Source organism: Hemiscyllium ocellatum, chromosome 17 (genome assembly GCF_020745735.1).
Source record: "Hemiscyllium ocellatum isolate sHemOce1 chromosome 17, sHemOce1.pat.X.cur, whole genome shotgun sequence".
NCBI classification, from domain to species: Eukaryota; Metazoa; Chordata; class Chondrichthyes; order Orectolobiformes; family Hemiscylliidae; genus Hemiscyllium; species Hemiscyllium ocellatum.
Window position 1 is genome coordinate 79021968 of NC_083417.1, and position 19813 is coordinate 79041780.

The following is a 19813-nucleotide window of genomic DNA, read 5'->3' on the forward strand; positions in this document are numbered from 1 at the left end:
ACAAATGATCTGGGCAGAACAGAGGAAAATCATCCGTACCGTGTATTCAAAAAGAATGGGTACCCAATTCACACAGTCTGCCGATTTCTCAGCAACAAACACAAACAAGCAGACAAAACACGCCCAAAAACCCGAGCCACTCTCCTCTACATCAAAGATATCACGATATGACTGCCTGACTACTCAGACCCCTTAGCATCGTGGTAAGCAACACACGAAAGCAGCGGCTAATGAACTTGAAACAACCTGCACGGACAATGAGCAAAACCATCATCATTTACAAAATGCCATGCAAGGACTGTAACAAACACTACATTGGACAACCAGGCTGTAAAGTAGCCACCAAGATACATGAACGCCAACTAGCCACAAAAAAGACATGGCCCTCTCTCACTAGTATCCTCACACACGGATGAGGAAGGACACCAATTCGACGGGGACAATACATTCATCCTAGGACAAGCCAAGCAATGATATGCACGAAATTTCCTAGAATCATGGCATTACAACCGGAACTCTATCAACAAGCACATCGTGTTAGACCCCATCTACCAGGAAGTTACTTCACCACAGGAAATATCGTCACCACAGGAAATGGCCTCACCAACCCAAAGAAATCCAAGCACATAAATAGACAGCAGGAATGATCAGCATTGTTTCGCATGTGGTCCACTGAAGATGCTACCTTGTAAGGTAATGAAACGTCTGGAAATTAACCTTTCAGCTCAGCGAGCAAATCTGCATCCAAAAGACTGGAGAGTAGCTAATGTCGTGTTTTTCTTTTCAGAAGGTTCCAACGGAAATCCAGAGAACTGCAGACCCATGATCCTGACATCAGTGGTGAGTGTGTTGTAACAGGGAGACATGATTGGTATACATACTGGAAAGCAATGGTTGATTTATGTTAATATGCAATACTCTCAGTAAGGAAAATATTTTTTTAAGAAACATGACTAGGTTTTGGTGAAGTAAGATTAAGCAAGAGTTGTATCCTTTGCCTATATAGACGTACGCAAATCCATCCACGAGTTTCCACACGGGCGACTGATTAGTATGTTTAGAACACACGTGGATGGGGGGTATGCACTAACTATGCACAAATGTGTCTTGATGGTAGGAGACAGAGTGGTGTCACGAGACTGCTGTTCATACTGGAGACCTGTCACCAGCGGTGTGCCACCAGGACCACTGTTGTATTCACTCTGATTCGCAGTTCATTGAAAAAATTTGGATCAGAATATTGGAAACATGAATAGTCAGATTGTACAAGCATGGTTGCATTAATTAATAACGCTATCCAAGGTTCTAAAGTAATTCTCACCATTTGGAACAACTGGCCAAGGAATGGCAGATGGAGATAATTACAGATAAATGTGAGGTGTTGATTTTTATTCGACAAACTACAACTGGGTTGATACAGTTAATGATAGCGCACTATGGTTTATTTTCCAACAAGGAGTCCCAGGAGTGCAGGCACACTGTTCCTAGGAAGTGGAGTCAAAAGTAGACAATGAAGTGAAGAAGGTGTTTCGCATGTTGCCTTTATTGGTCAGGAACATTGAGTGCAGGCATGGAGACATCATGTTACAGCTGTGCAAGAAAACTCCAATGTGTCATTGGAATGTTGTATACAATTCTCGTGGCTCAGCTTTGGGAAGGATGTTATTTAACAGGGAATGGTGCAAAAAAGCATTGAAAATGATGTAACTGAAATTGAATGCAAATTTTGCCTGAAGTATAGGCTGGGACCTTTTTCCACTCTTGTTTTCGGGCTGATAAGTGACCATAATGAGGTTTATGTGATCATGAGGAGCACAAATAAGGTGAATAGCCAATGTCTTCTTCCCGGGCTAGTGCAGTCAAAAAACTAGAATCCACAAGACTACGCTGAGGGGATAAAAGATTTCAAAGGGACATGATCATCAAAACTTGCACACAGAGCGTAGTGACCATATTGAACAAGCGGTTATATGAGGTTGTAGAGTCGAGTAAATTACAACATTCAAAAAAACACTTTTGTACAAGTCCATGGATCGTAAGGGTTTATACGGATGTGGATAACCGTGAGAGTATGTGACTCGTTCAGTTGAAGAACCATGCTCAGCATCAGCAGAACAGTCTATTTTCATATCGCAAGAATCTGACTCTCAATGACTCTCAATTCCCTTCTACAGTTAATTATTTTTCGCCAACAATTCATTTGCAAGTCAAAAATACTTGATATGCTTTCAGTGATCTAGCTCACTGAACTTCCTTGAATATAGTATTCCTGACATTGACGTGATGCTGTCGACCACAGAGGAGCGGAAGCAGGATATTTTACCTCAGTCGGTAACTTCTTCTTTTGCTTGGCACAATTACTCCACCTATCATTGCAAACAACCTGATCAATGGTTTAGTGAGGGGTGTGGGCGAATATGCCAGGGTGAGAACGAAGTGTACTTAAAACTGATGACCACCGGTTAAAGCTATTGCAGTTCAATTTGCACGCTCCAAATAGACTTATCCCAGCTTACAAACACAAGGTGAAATGTGCAGACCCTTCACAAAATGAAGTACAGTGCAAGTTCTACACTGTGGAAGAACGTCTGTGGGGCTGCTCTCAACTAGGAGACTGGACTGCGTTGAACCACTCAGCAGAGAGCTGGGACAAATAAGCAACCTCCATCAAAGATTTCATTCACAAATGTGTGGAGAATTGTGTACCAAATAATTCAATCTGAGTGTTTCCGAAAAAATACCTTGGAAATACACAAGAAATCCAACTCATTTAAACAAATTGAATAAAACATATTTACAGTATGATGTTTCTTTTTTGAGTAGATGAGGTGTTTTGAAGAGATGGGTGTATTTAACGTGAAGTGAGTTAGAAGCCAGCTGAACTGTCGGAAACAGCACCAAGTGTTTAAGGTAATAATATGACACTTGTTCAAATAACTCGATTACTTGGTTAACTGGAGACAATGACAAATGCGAATTCGGCCAATCAGCTCAAATTGTACCCTAAATTAGCAAATTACAAGCAAATTTGAACTGAGTGTATTGACAGGCATAAAAGCCAATGACTTATTGCCTTGTTTTATTTTAGGAGGGTGTATAAGACCAGGGAATATTGAACAGTAAAGAGGAGAACTGCCACGCTCCCAACACGTAAAGATTTCCTTCAAATTAGTCCTCTTAAGGATACCTTTATCGATCAATAAACTGTGATGCAGAATCCCTAAGAAAGAAGAACATTTTCCAGAAATACAGAGAAGAACCTAAGGCTGCCCAGTTTTGATCTTTTGCTTTGTAACTGTGGTTTCTATCAGTCTGGATTTGCAGAAGGGGAACGGAAAATATAGGTTGGAGGAAGAAATTGAGAATAGTAGTTCGTTATTTATTCTGTGGTATACTTTAAGATATAAAGTGGTTAATTTTTAATTTAAATAGGTTCTGAACTAGAACGTTTACCCCGTACCATAAAACTACTGAAGATCATACTGGCCGTATTCAAGTTGGATGACGCATACCCATACAATAATTCACATATGAATTCTGCGAATAGATCAGGGATGTTAAGAAGCACTAGCAGACTCAGTTGGAGGACACCTCCAAGTAAACAGATTCCCATTGCCTAATCACGATTAAGTGTTACAAAATGAAGCAGGGCAAGACAGCAGATACATTTCTCCCTGATGCACTTAATGCATTGTGTACTCGTAGGCTGTGGTTGCTGTTTTGAGGAGAATGGCACGGGAAAGTTGAAACCTACCTCAACAATCCCAGACGCTCCAACTCTCTAGGTCACCATGACAGAGTTCAGATTAGACTTCCTCCTAGTCAACCATAGGAAAGTGACAGACATGGACAGTGTTCTCGGCAGAGCGTTCAGATCCTGTGCAGACAAACTGGCGAAATTATTCACTACCATCTTCAATCTCTCCCATGCAGCAGCCGATGTCCGTACCTAATTCAACACTCCCACAATCTCCATACCTGAGAAAATTTGAAAGACTGTCACGCCCTGTATCAATTCCCCAGAATTTGTGAAACAACGTTATGGATCCACAGTAGCTGCCATATCCCTAGCCTTGCACTCATTGCTGAACAGCAGGAATATCTACATCAGACTCCTGCTCATTGACTACAATTCCAACTACAGTACCGTTATCCCCTTCAGCATGTACTCAAAACACTGTGACATTAGTCTCAATTCTACCCTCTGCAAATGGATTCTCAACTTTCTGACCCACAGACAGCAATCAGTGAAGATATTTATCAGCACCTCCGCCACAGTAAGACTGAACACGAGATGACCTCAGGGTTGTTTACTCATGACCCTACCATACAAATTGTGTGCCCAAGACAATGCATCGAAATCCCAAATGAACATAATGAACACATGCGCTAACAACGCCCCGAATCTACGATGGACATTTAACAGCGATGAATAAAAATGCAGAAGGGAGATAAAGGTCTTGCTGCCGTTCTGCAAGGAGAGTCGGCAAAACGAAATACTCCCCTTTGATTTTTGAAAGAAGGAAGGGAACACACTTCCAGCTACAACAATGGAACTGAGATTGACAGGGTCGATAGCAGCAAGTTCCTCGGAGCGATGAAAAATGTCAAAGTTTCCTCGACTCCCCAGTTGATACGACTGTCAAGGGGGCACAGTAACATCAAATCTTTCACAGGTAGCTCAGGAAATGTGGCATGTCCATACTGACACGCACCAAATTCTACAGATGCATTATTGAGGGCATACCGTGCGGGTGCATAACGGCTTAGTAGGACATCTGCACTGAGAAACGACAATATTTAGTCCGCAGAATCTTTAGCATCACGACCCAACCTTCCATGCATCCACCCGATTTGCTTGGCTCACTGCTGCAGTAAGGCTGCCAACATCATAAAAGACCCATCGGGCCCTGGTAATGCTGACCGAAATGCTCTGCTGTCAGGCCGGAAATACAGGCTGCTGAACACACACGAGCGATTCAGGAATACGATCTTAACAGATGTTTTCAGATTCATGAACGGATGCTCTCAATTCGAATATGCTGATCTTGTGAACATCGATCTTGCTCACTGCATGCCATCTTCGCTATTAAGATTTTCCTTCACATTCTGATCTGCACGTAGTTGCCTACTATAGGAGGAAGATTCCCTCGACCAGCGGCAAAGTCTCTGGAGGCAGACAGGATACAGGCATATAGTGAACTTTCATTCAAGCAAAAATCGCTTACAAGCATGAACAGGGCCAAAACTTCTTCACCGAATCTGGCCTTAACATAGAAATACAATACCTTTCTTAATTTTAAGGGCGGGTTAGAAGGGAGATGAAGGGAGATGAAGGGAGATTGATAAGCAAGAAGCAATGTTTTTATTCTTGTGTTACCATGCTCACACACAAAGTCTTTACTGTACCCTCCCCTTCCCTTCTGTTACCACAATCTTGTACAACATCTGATGAATTATAGACACTTCCAAGGATCGCTCTATGTTCTTAGCTTTTATTACTTTTAAATTGTTTGTAATATCTGGGCCATGGGATATTTCCACGATGCATGCCAAAGTTATTGACTGCACTATTTTTGGTCATGCTCTTTTAGGTTTTCTCTCAGTGCAGATTTAATTCGATTCTCCACTGTACTGGCCACGTCTTATCAAATTCGAGACACTTTATTTTATTCACAAACAATTGATTTTGTCATAAAAACTTGTAATAATAATAATAATAATAATAACAATATCGATAGTTATTTGTATTGCTGACGATTTTTGATCTCGACAGACAAGATATGTCAGACATCTCTTTAAACATCACTTATTAAACCTGAACTGTGATAATTTAACAAACCTTTACATAGAACCTATTGATAATGTAACTAATTTCAAAGGCACAGCTAATTTCTCCAAGACATCTTGGATTCTGTTTTTGTGGCTGAACACATCTTTAATGAGGCTGGAATGAGTACTGATTTCAGGGATTCTTGAGGTTTTCTGCGTTACAAATCTACCATTTCTTCTGTGTTGTGTTACAGACATGCGACATGTGTATTTTCAATCTTCTTTACTGCTGTATTGGCGTTCTTTCGAATCTGCAAATCAGGTAATGCTTTATGTTGTCTTGGAATAATTGCCTTTTTGGAAAGCCAACTTTATTTCCAATTATGCTAAAGTCAGTTTTTAAAAATATAATTTTGTCCTTTTTTTGTCTCTTAAAATGAAGCAGTTCAAGCAGGGCCGCCAATGTGTGTCTCTTACAAAATAAGCAGCTCCCACCTGACTATAATCGGCAAGTAGAACACAAAATATTCTACTCTACTAAGTACACGTGCCAATAAATCATATTAAATCAAATCGTCGTACAGAGAGAAATACATTATCACACGAACAACCTACTGGATCTAAGCTCTGCAGCCTGCCACATCCGGTCAGAAGTCGTGGGAACCGAATCAACGACACTTTATAGCGTACTCCACAATAAACCCGTTCTGCACAATAGAGCAGCACAGATGCACGTAAGTGTAAAAAAGACAAGGCTGAAGTATCCGTGTGGAAACGTGTGGCGCTGAAAAAGCACAGCCAGTAAGACAGCATCCGGGGAAGTGGATAATCGACGTTTCATGGATAAGCTGTTCAACATGCGTTATCCGCATCATTCTGAGCAAGAAGGTTTGAGTCGACGATCCATCTCAATCTCTTCATGATGCCCACAGAAACACACATGCACGTCTTCAAGCAATTCGAATCGCATCTTATCAAGAAACAGTTGACCACAGTAGCTAAGACAAAGGCAATGGATCCTGACACGCTTCCTGCAACAGGACAGAGGTCCTTTGGTGTACAACAAGCTGTGTCCCTCGGGAAACAGTTTAATTCCAGTTCCAACTCTGACATCTGCATGTCAATGTGAAAAATTACTCAAGTAGGTACAGTCCGCTAATCGGAGAATAATGACAAATTGACCAATTGCCACTCTCTTAATCCCACTATGATAGTCAAATTGATGGAAGTTTTCTTTGAAACAGCTGTAAATCAGCACAGAAATAACACACTGGCGTTAGTTTTTGGTACGTCCACAGTTGAAGGTGGACCAGTTGTGGAAGTGTTATTGGATTAGTAATCCAGACTAGGTTAATGTTCTGGTAGCTGGTGGACGTTTCAATCATTTAATAAGATATCAAGATCTAAGCACAATTTGCTTCACCAATATACTTACAGGAAGCAGCTCTCCTGTGCTTTCTTGGTCTGTCCTAAATGTCACATCAGACCCACAGACATGTGATTAACTCTTAAATGTTCTCTGAAATAGCCAAGCGAAACACTCGATGTGTCAAACAACTTCGAGGTCTTCAATTATAAAACTAAATGGATTTCTCATCTGAAGGCATGGTATCTGAAAAGAGGACGGGACCCCGCAGAGACCTCGTTCCTGGCATCGTAGAACTGGTAACAACTTTCACAGTCGTTTCCAAAATTTCAACAGTAAAATATAAGAAGTATCCCATTCAATCCATTTGGTCTACACCCATTCCAGTTCTGGCTAACCATGTTTTCAACGATCTTTTTGTTGATCCCTTAATGCAATACATTCCAGAAAAAAAAATATAAAGTAGGATCCGCAGCCATCCCTTTGACCCATCATACTTGCTTCCTCCTTTATTGCCACGCCATAGAGCTGATCTTTCCCCACAACTTCAGTCTCGATCAACGCATCTACTTGATTTTTATTTACGTTCAGACGATGATTTCCACAGCCTTAAGGATTACAGAATTCTCCAAGCTGGGAATTTGTGTTGCAAACGTTCCGTCCCCTGTCTAGATAACATCCCGAGTACTTGTGAGCCTGCTGTGAAGCGCTACTGTGTTTTCTTTTCTCCAGCATTTATGGTGATTTGAATCTGTCACTTCTGGAACTGACAACCAGAAGCGGCAGATTCAAACCACTATGAATGCCGGAGAAAAGAGTACAGAAGCGCTTCACAGGACGCTCCCAAGCACTGAGGATGTCAACTAGACAGGGGACGAAACGTCTGCAACACGAATTCCCAGCTCGACGAACACATCCACATCAACGAGCACCCGGGCTACAAATCTTCGCATAAACGTGGAATTCTCCAAGTTAACTAATTTATGAGAGCAGACATTTATTCTCAAATCAATGCAGTGTGCCTGTGCCTCCCTCTTTCAGACGACCCAACTCGGGGAATTATCATCCCTGTTTCCACATTGTCTCGCCTTGTCAGCGTTTTACATAATACACTGATATCTCCACTACCTTTTCCAAATTCCATGAAACACTGGTCGCGTCAGTCCAAACTCTGGTTCACACAACAAACCTGTCATCATGGAGAACAGTCGAATCCATCTTTCGTTGCATTCCCTCAATGTCAGGTTTATGCCTACCTTTATTAGGTAGGAGACAAAACCTGCACACAACACTGCACAATATTCGAGATTAGGCCTCACCAAGGTGCTGTACAGCTGCAGTTAAAGCAATTTTACTACTTTAAATCCCCTTGAAATGAATGACAATATACCATTTATACTCCCAACAGCGTTCTGTTCCTGCTAAATGTTTTCAGTGATTGGTGTACAAGAATATCCAAATCATTTTCCATGTTACAGCTGTGTACATAATGTGCCAATGTACACTGATCAGAGTGCCAATGCCATTCACAATCTTGGCTTCTTGCTTCAGTGCTCGCTGCCCTGCATGGACCTCAGAGGTCAGTAACGAAATAAGCAAAATAATAAAAGGACCGATCGTCGTAGACAACGTTTTTACATCAGTCCGTTCGGAAGTCATAGTCTGCCGTTCGATATTTCCCGCCAAGACTATATAATGTCACATCTATTCATAATGCCCTTCATCATCATTTGGAGATGTTGGTGTAGGACTGGGCTGCACAACGTTAAAAATCACACATCACCAATTTATAATCCAACAGATTTAATTGGAAGCACCAGCTTTCCGAACGCTGCGGCTGTATCAGGTGGTTATGGAATGCAGAATTGTAAGATATTGAAAATATAGCAAAAGTTGACAGTGTGATGTAACGTAAATTATACATTGAAAAATACATTGATTATTTGTTAATTCTCTCATCTGTTAGAGAGACCATGTTCGCTTCACTTCTTTCATGTGCATATTGCTGAACTTTTTTTACAAGTTACATTCCCAGGTTGAATTGAACAATTTGGGTCAGCCAAGATAATACGTTGAAGATTTTTAAACCCCAAGTGTGCTGCTGTATGTGCCATACTGTTTCGACTGATTCTAATCGAAAAAAAGTTAACATGGATTCATAAAATTTGGATGAAAGAAAAATGTAACGCTCCAAGTACAAATTCACCCCTCAAATGTATATGTACATGTGGGGTTGCGGGTTTGTTTGTGTGTGCGTGTTTGGGGGGAGTTGGGAGTATTTGTGACAGAGTGTATATGTGTGAGAGTGTGTAAGTGTAAACGGGCCTTGGTCTGCGGGAGTGTGTGTCTAGGGTGGGGATTGTGAGTGTCTGTAAGAGACAGTGTATATGCATGTGTGAGTGTAAAGGAGTCTAAGCTTGTAAGAAGGTGCATGTGTGAGTGTGGGAGAGTATGCGGTGATAGGTGTATGTGAGTGTGACTGTGTGCATGTCTGTGCATAGGAGTGTCAGCATGTGTGTATAGGATTGCCTGTCTGTTTATGTGTATCTGTGTGTGCATGTAGGAGTCCGTGTGTGTGTGTGTGTGTGTGTGTGTGTGTGTGTGTGTGTGTGTGTGTGTGTGTGTGTGTGTGTGTGTGTGTGTGTGTGAGAGAGAGAGAGAGAGAGAGAGAGAGAGAGAGAGAGAGATGGAGAGAGAGCCTGTGTGTGTGAGTGTGTGATTTTGAGTTATTGTAGAAGCGTCTGTGTATGTGTGTGTGTATAGTGCAATAATGGTTACCTGTTGTGTGATATGAAGCAAAGGTCCCGGTTGAGGCCCTCCCTATGAGTACCGACCTTAGTCATCAGCCTCTGCTTGGCCACCTTTCGCTGCTTCTTATCCCGGAGACCGCCTTGGAGGATGGTCACCCGAAGTTCCGAGGTCGAATAGGCCACTGAAATATTCTCCAACTGGGAGAGAGCACTCCGGTCTGTTGATCGTTGTGTGATACCCAATCATAGTTGTCGTAGCCTCTGCTCGTGCATCTTTGCTTACCCATCCCAAAATCAGTCTCACCAAGGAATAATCTCTAACATCTGCCTCATTCTTGAGCACTTGCAGCTCAATCAATGATGGGCATATCCGCATCACACTGTATTGTAAAACCACAGACAACCTCACAATGCTGCACTACTCCATTTTCTTCTCAAAACATATTTAAAAAGCCATCTCCTATGGACAAACACTGCGTGTACACAAGATCTGTTCAGATGAGGAGGAACATGACGGGCATTGGGGAAGTAAAAGCGGATGCCTTTAAAGAACGGGATGTGAGGCTTTTATCATCGACTACCAGTTATGATGTGGCACAGCAAGGAACCGTAATGAAATCGTCAGGAGACAGACACGTGCTGCAAACAACAGGGTACTCTTCGTTGTCCAGTACTTTTCAGGAGTCGAAAAACTACGTCATGTTCTTCATAGATTGCAACAGATTATCAATGAGGATGCGTACCTCGCCAAGATCTTCTGTACACCTCCACTGCAGGCCCCTAGACAACCACCAACCTCAAAAACATCGTTGTTCGGAGAAAAGTGCCTGGCTTCCAGGACAATTCCATACAAACATGTCACAGTCGGTGCTGCAAGACGTGTCAGAGAGTAGACATGGATACCACATCAAAACGTGAGTACACTTCCCACCATATTTGTGGCCGGTATTTTTGCGACTCAGCCAACGTTGTCTACCTCATACACTGCAACGATGCACTGAGGCATGGTCACATTGGTGAAACTGAGCAGAGGCTGCACCAACGGATGAATGGGCACTGCACAACAATCAAAAGACAGGAGTGTTCCCTCCAAGCTGGAGGATACTTCAGCGATCCAGAACATTCGTCCTCGGACCTTCGGGTGGCCATCTTCCAAGGCTGACTTTGGGACAGACAGCAATGAAAAGTCACCGAACAGAGGCTGATAGCAAAGTTCAATAACAGAGGGAGGGCCTCAAACGGGACCTTGGGTTCATGTCACACGACAGATGACCACCATTACACCATACACACGCACACACGCACAGACAATCAGAAAAACACGCACAACACGCACACACACGCAAACAGGCACTCGTACATACCCACACACAAAGGCACTCCTATACACACACATGCCGATAGACACTCTCACACACGATTACAGACACACATCCACATGCTCACACATGCACCCTCTAACAGACTAAGACAGCTTTATTCTCACTCACATATGCAGCCTCACTCACAGACACTCACAACCCGCGACCCCAGACACACGCACACACTATAAATACACACACTCTCACACTCACACGTGCACCCTCTCATAGACATACAAAGATTTTGACCCCTTTACATTCACACGCAAACATATAGAGTTTCTCTCAGTCACTCATAACACCCCACTCCAACACAGACACACACAGACACACACAGACACACAGACACACACACACACACACACACAAAACCACATGGACATATACTTTTGAGGGGCCAATTTGTACTTGCAGTGTTATATTTTACTTTGCTCAAGAACTGGAAGAATCCATGTAAGAATCTTTGAAGTCATTTTTGGGGGGATTGAATAGGTCTAAACAGTATGCGACAGACAGCAGCACACAGGGGTCTTCACACTTTCAACATATGAAAAAAGTGAATCTAACGTAGTCTGTCTAACAGATGAGTCCCCTAACCAACAATCAAGATAGTTTTCAATGTACAATTTCAGTAACATCACACTGTAAATTTCTGCTAAAAGTTCTGCATCTTACAGTTGTGTACTGCATAACCACCCGACGAAGGAACAGCGCTCCAAAACCTAGGGCTCCAATTAAACCTGTTCAACTATAGCATGTTTTTTATTCTGTTTTTTATTTTGTGTGTATGTTTTTAACGATGCTCTTCATCAGCACGTATTTCCCATTCACTCCCCTTGTATGAATCATATTGTAGCTTCTTTACATTTTCCTCACTCATTTACAATCCGAGTTTCCTGACATCAGCAGATGTTGAATGATGGTATTTTCAAACTCAATCAAGTCTTTGACATATTTTGTGAAAGAGATAATGCCAAAGATCAATTCCTCCAATATCTCATTAATCGTTCACAAGAACAAAATGGATTCATCAAACTCACACACTGACAATCACTCCCACTGGTAGTTCCAAGTCTTGAGTTAGCATTATAGCCTAATCTTCAGTAGGGGTAGATTTATTTTTGTCAATTTATCGAGTTACCATTGTCTCGGGAAACTCGTATGAATGCGTAGAGATACGTTCATCTCTTAATATTGGTGACTGGTGAGATCCTGTACCTCTCAGAAGTATAACTTATTGCCCTTCTCCCCCAGTTCCTTCTGAGTCAACTTTACCCACAGAGGCTAATTATTTATAGTTATCAGGCGAGAACTCCATACCTAGTACCTATCTTGGCAGCACCTTGACTTTTCTTGGTTTTTCCGACACGAATTTCATAAATGCCACTGGATGAACTTATTTTATGACATCTTTTCCCACTATGGCGTTCTTTAACAGACAGCATTGTGACATTACGTGTCCTACTTTAACCCTTTGGAGTTTAAAGTGAGGCATTTCACATCCTTTCCACACTTGGGCTTCTTTTTAACCTGTGGCAAACAATGAACTGTGTTCTCCAGTCTTTGTTTCGTAATCTAGGCTCGACCCTTCTCCCAATTTCTTTCGCTCACAGGACGAAATTCTTGCTGGACGCTAAGATTTGCCTTATGCACCAATGCATGCTCATCTGCCATCTCTGTTGCTCTTCTCACTTTTTAACTTCCTGCTCATCCACATGAATTTCCGTGATCTCTGTAGGTGTGTTTTTTAAACTACTCCAACAAAATAATCTCTCATGATGTTTTGAGGGTTTTCGAAGGTCTGCACAATATGCCAAGATGGCTATGATTAATTCTTTCTAACAGTGATCTGCTGCCTCTAGGCTTCTGGTACAATTACATAAGCACTGAAAATAACCTGTTTGAGCTCTTCGTAATATTTTGATTGCTTCGTCTGACAGCGCTGCGAATATCTCACTGGCTTTGCCTACGAGTTGAGTGTGAATTAGTATTTCCACAAGTCCTCAGACGAAACCATCTGCATTGCAATTTTTTTTTCAAATTAAATAAAGGAGATTTCGATATCTTTCTCATCACATTGTGGCATTTTTTGGAAAAAAACGATACTTGTGCACGTCACTACCTTCTCGTTTATTTGACAGCCTGTTAACTTAACTTTACTAACTTAGTCGCAACTTCTGAAATTCAAATTCTCTCTTTTCCATATCCCTTTCTTGTCTCCCTCTTTTGATCTATCTCTTTCTTCTCTCTTTTTGGTCTGTTGAGGACCTTCTCTCTCTTTTCTGCTTCTTTCTCTTTCTTTACTCTCTTACTCTCTTTATCGTACTCTCGCTATATCTTCTGACTTCATTTTCCTCAATTCTAATGTAAGATTTTCTAACCCTAACTCATTTATCTGTTTCTCTGACAACCATAAGTGCTTGTGTAATTCTATTACAATTCCGGCTTTACTTATATTCTTTCTTTAACAGAATTTTAACCTCTTTGCTCATGCCAGAGATACATTTTATTTTCTTTCTGATCTTTCTTGAAAAATTTATGAAAACTTTTCAAACTCGAGAACAGCTTTAGCAATTTTCAGAATCATGTCTATCAAAGTTAATCAAGCACAGTTATAGAAATTAAATATTTTTTTCTCACCTACGTTTTACAAAGAAATCTAGAGCACCAATCAGCAAGTGTTTAAATCTGCTGTGATCTTTCATACCCTAAATCTATTCAGATCTAAATCTATCCAGTCTCAGACTGGATTTATCTACAACTTTCCAAATCGTGGCCAGAGCCCGCAAACTGTTATGACATTGTGGCAAAAAACTTCTGCTAATTTAACCAAACACACTGAAAAAATGACCTCGCCTTGTAATGCGGTACAGTATGAGTGTTAGAGTCCTATCCAAGTCCACTATTTAATAAAAAAAATCAGTTTATACTTTAAATCCAAGAGAGAACACTCAACAACAACTAAATACAAAATTAAACCTTCTTTCTCTTTAATATGTGTTATCTACCACCTGATCTAAAATAGTAGTCTGATCTGATAAACCAATAATAAGTAAAAATCAAATCTATTTTCAAAACCAGAAAGCGGTGTCGATCTCCCTGCATCCTCTTCGGTCTTTAGGTGCAAAGATGTGTCATATCAAAAGTAACCTCTTTTAGAGTGGGTTGTGTACAGTCTGTCAGTGGCAGAAGTTGCTCTTTCCCTCTGAATAACTGTCCAAAATGCCTTTTTTTTAATCCACCACATAAATTTGAACCATCTCATTTTCAGCGTTGTTAAAAACGTAAAATTCAATTTCGGTTGGGTTTTAATATCTTCGAGCACAACTTGAACTGATTGGTTAAATTCGAGCTTCTTTGAAAACCGCTGATACCACGGTTACATCCATATGTTACATCTTCAAATTATGCAGTAGACTTTATCCTTGCAGTCACTCACATAATAGGTGTTGCTGGCTTTTCAGGTTTCACTCTCCCTTTTTGATACCGAGCATGCCATCAACTTAATAACACTTCACTGCTTATTACCTGCCTCCTAACCTATGATAATACACTGCTCCAATAAATCCCTTATTAAAACTTCATGGACATAATTTCAAAACCACACGGTAGTTGTTGTCTTCGGTGTCATTTTTTCTTCTGACATCAATTCTCTCTGGGTCGTCTTCTTTCTTTTATTGCTGAACATGCTTCATAGCAAAAGGTAACTTCTTTAGATATCGTTTCATTTTCTGTGGTCTTTCAAATCATCTGCCAGATTTTCAAATGCCTTCCATTTTTAAATCCACAGCAGCGGACTATCTGATTGGTTCGATCCTGGCAAATCAATAAATTCAAATTGGATGGAGTTTTTGTATCATGAGACATAATTCAAATGGATTCCTGAAATTCAAACGCTTCTCAAAATAGAAAAAATGCTCCCCCATCCATTTCACAGCCAAATGTTCCATATTTTCATTTTTTTCTAGTAAACTCTGAGGCTGCTCTTGTAAGCTCTCACAACATCTAGCCCTTATGAATATGATGAACCATTCAGTTGAAAAGATGACTTCACTGTTTTATTTTGCCTAATCCTTAACACGAATAAAATTAAGTGCATCAGCATTCATTCTAAATTCATTTCAATTAGTGCACACACACTCATACACTCACACACACAAATACACACACATTCGTAGAAATCTGTCCAATCCTATCGATACTTTATCCTTTTAATCCCTGATAACGCATCTGCAATCACATTTCTATCAACCACAACTTGTGCAATATGTAAATTAAATATCTGTAGCATAATATCCCAATGAAATTAAATTTTATGCTTGCCTTTAAAACTTTCCAAGAACGTAGAAGGTTGGTACACAAGGATTTTTGACATAAGTAAAGTCACACACCTCCAGGTTATAGTCCAACAGGTGTAATTGGGAGCACTAGCATTTGGGGCGCTGTTCCTTAATCAGGTGGTTTTGGAATACATGACTGTAAGATGTCATGCATTCTGCCTGATTGTAAGATCGAAAAACCTATTAACAATTGTTCTAACATTGTCATTCTAACAGATGAGAGACTTAACATTCAATCAACGTATTTTTCAATATAAAACTTCAATTTCATCACACTGTAAATTTTGTATAAATTCTGTGTCTTACAATCGTGTACTCCACAACTACCTGATTAAAGAGCAGCACTCTGAAAGCTAGAGCTTCCAATTAAACCTGTTGGACTGTAACCTGATGTTGTGTGATTTTTAAATTCGCACTCCCCAGTGCAACACCGACATTTCCAAATCATTTCTGACATATCGTTCAACACATAAGCATTTCAATTTTGTAAATCTTGTCTCTATCTCAATAATTCCTTTTCGGTGGTCAAATATTTTCTCTGTTGAATGTTGAGTTTCTCTGAAAAGTAGACAATTGACTTGAAAACCCTACATCACCTTTTTGCAGCAGTAACATTCCAACTCCTATATCATTAGCATCAAATTCAATGTTGGAGTCTGTCAAAAAAGATCAAGTTAAAAATGGTGAGGTAGTTAATACTGCTTTTGAATTCTCAAATGCCGACTGCTATTGCTCATTCCACCGAAAGTTTGGGTTCTTCATCAGTAAATTTGTTAGCGGTGCAGCCACGCTGCTGAAATTCGGATTGAACTACCAGTAGAATCTGTTCAGTCCGAAAAATCAAAACACGCCTTTTTTCCAAGTTGATTTTCCAAGTTCCCTGATGGCTTTCGTCTTGGAATTAGTTGGAGTCAACCTTACACGACCGTTATTATATCGCAAGAACATCACGTCAGCTTTCACAAAGGCATTTTTATTTAAGTTTCTAACCAATTTTGCTTCTCCTGATCGTTTAAAGAGGTCTGTCAACTGTAGAATTTATATTTCTGTGACGTTTTAATGATTGCTACATTTCTCGATAAACCGCAGAGTGTATTAATGCAGCAACTTTGAAACGTGGCTGGTGCGTTCCTCATTCCTCCAAAAAGCACCACTTTGAATTGATGCAGCCCAACTGGGCTTACAAGTGCAGAAACTTGATTTGCTTCCTCTGATAAAGATACCTGCCAATGACCAATCAGTATGTTCAGTCTGTGATATAGGTTTTTCTTTTCTTTTAACATTCTCTACGCAGTCCACCAATCTTGCTCCTGGTTCTGAGTCAGATTTTGTTTGGGCATGGACCCTGTGATAGTACACCCAAAATTTTGCAGCACGTCAGTTTTCGAAACTAACACAATTTGTGAATTTCACTCATTCTGAGTCAGTTCAATGGTAACTTCGGTGAACATTGCATTGACTTGCTATTGGACTTGTGTGGCTTTGATAGCATTATATCTGCGGGGATGTTGATTTATCGGAACAGCATTCCCTACTTCCATCTCATAAACAATGATGTAAGTTCTCCACAAGTTATTCCTGCTATTTCTTCATATTGCTGCAACAAAAACATTCATCTCGTTTCTTTGTTCCTGAGACAGATAGCTTACTGACCAATGCCATTCTTCAAGGATATGTTCATTGTTTGACGTATTTTGAGGCACACCCATTTCCATGGCTTCTGGTTTGACTTCTCACTGCAGGGCGGTAGCAAGCATCTGTTCCTACAGATCCCATTTGCTATTATCATAACGTTTCAACACACTCACAAGCCATACACTGTTATATTTATTTTTAACATAATCTTTGCCAGACAGTTTAGCGAACTCTTTTTTTTCTCTCAGTTTAATCAGAATCACTAAACCTGGCTGTGAGTGGATCGACGACTACTGCTGCCAACAATAATACGTTATCCACCCGGGAAAACGTCCAATTTTTAGAGATTCGTATGCCATCTGCTTCATCCAATGCTGTGCCTTCTTCAGGCGCTGAGTGGCTAACTCACGGACCTGTCTAAACATTTCCCTCTCCTCGGATACAGACCTAAATGTGAGATCTCATAATTCAGTCTTGTCAATTTCTCATGATGAATTTTCCAGGCCGTCTCACTTCATATATGAATATAAACTCACAACGAACAAATTGAGTCGATTCGTTTGGAGCATCTCTTATGACAAAACGAAAAAAGGGATACCTTTATCCGAATCATTCGGGTCATCCTGAAAGTAAGTTCTGAGCATGGTCTTCATGGTCTGATGCCACCTTACCAATGCTCAGTGTGACTGAGACTGGTACTCACTTCATTTAAGTTGCTCTATGCCTCGGCATCCATGAGTTGTGAAAACATCACAGCAGTAAAATTACTCTATTTGTCCGCCTGAATCTGTCTGTGTAACCCATACCCCATGAAGAAATTTATTAACTACTACAGCCTCCCCTTTGCCTTAATAATCCATAACAGAATTGCCTTTGGAATTCTTCCAGACACAACTACTCTGTTTAGCCAGTACTGGTTCCCACTTTTTGTTTAGGCAACGGAACTATATAGTCAATGATAACCCGAGAGAAAGATTCTTCAAATGTGGCAACTCAAAACAACTGGGATTGTTTTATTACTACCTCTGGCTTACCTAGTAGTTGGGCCATATGACATACCCTGCAAATATAAACCACATCATTGTGCATTTCAGAACAATAGAAATGCTGTTTTGCCTTAGTCTGAGCCTTCTTTACAACAAGGTGACCTCTAACTGGTAATTCATATACTACATTTAACACTTCCTGTCGGCATAGCGCCACAAACACAATATGGTGCATCTCTCTCCATTTCTTCTCTACACAAACGTACCATTCCCACAATTTGAGTTTGCAGATTCTATATTTCGGATCATAGCCTTCAGGAATACGTTCAGTTTCCTTTTCTGAGCATGCATCAATCTATATAACATTTAGTGTCTGGTTTTTCTGTTGTACCTTTATTAAACTTTCAGAAGTAAACACTTCTGAAAAACCCTGTCCCGTTCAGATTTTTTCCTGTCCCATGAAATCAAGCAATGTGTCCCCTAACTGAACCTCAAATCGTTTGTTTTTGCCGTGAAAATTTGCTTCGTGCTGCGATGTATAACAGTGGGATTGTGTTACTGCACAGTCTGGAAAGAAAATTCAGGGTAATTTTCTTTTAACGTCTCTATTTTGTGATCTAAAATTGGTTTCTCCACAACAACGGGTGTCACCCCCAAATTGGATCCTGCTAAATGGTTACCAAGAACAACCTTCATTGAACTGAATAACGATTCAATCAGTCCAGCTGTTATTTCCCCAATCTTAAACTGATACCCCAACCTGAACTTACTTTTGGGAACATTGCATCCCTGTCTATCTATCCCAAAAATGACAATTATCTCAGAAAACATGTCAGAAACTGTTCAAATACTTTCATGCCTTACTATGAGAGACAGATTGAACTCTGTATCTCTCAAAATTATAACTTCTTTCCCTGCTCCCCTTCTTCTTTCTGAATAATCTACCCAAAGAGGCGAAGTCGTATAGAGATCAGGCACTAACTCAATACCCAACCCCGACAGAGTTCGTGCACTCCCCAGTAGCTCCTCGACTTTTCATTGCGTTTCCTTTATGACTTTCAGTAATGATATTGGCTTAACCACTTCTACCATATCGATTTCTCACAATGTCTTTCTTTAACAACCATCGCTGTAGCTTTATGTGCCCCATCTTCTGACAGTTAAAATATATTTTAGCCTCTCTTAAACCACTGACACTGTAATCGTCTGTGCCCCACTCCATGACAAGGAAAGAAGTTGAAGCCATTCAGCTCCTTTCTACCCTCTTTGGCTTTTTGTTAACCTGTGGCAAACAATTGTCTGTTTCCTACTTTTTGTTTCATAGTATAGGATCACACATTTCCCCAATTTCTATTGCGCACAGCATGAAATTCCTGCGGGAAGCCAAAATTTATCAAATGCTCGAATGTTTATTCATCTGCCATTTCTGCCACTGTTCTCAATTCTTGAATTTTCTGTTCATCCACATGAATTCTTAGCAACTCCAGGAGGAAGTTCTTAAATTCCTCCAGCAGAATCATCTCTCTTCGAGCCTGTTAGGTCTTATCATCTTACCCATGTTTGAGGCTTGCACCAATCTATCAAAATTATTACATTTAATTCT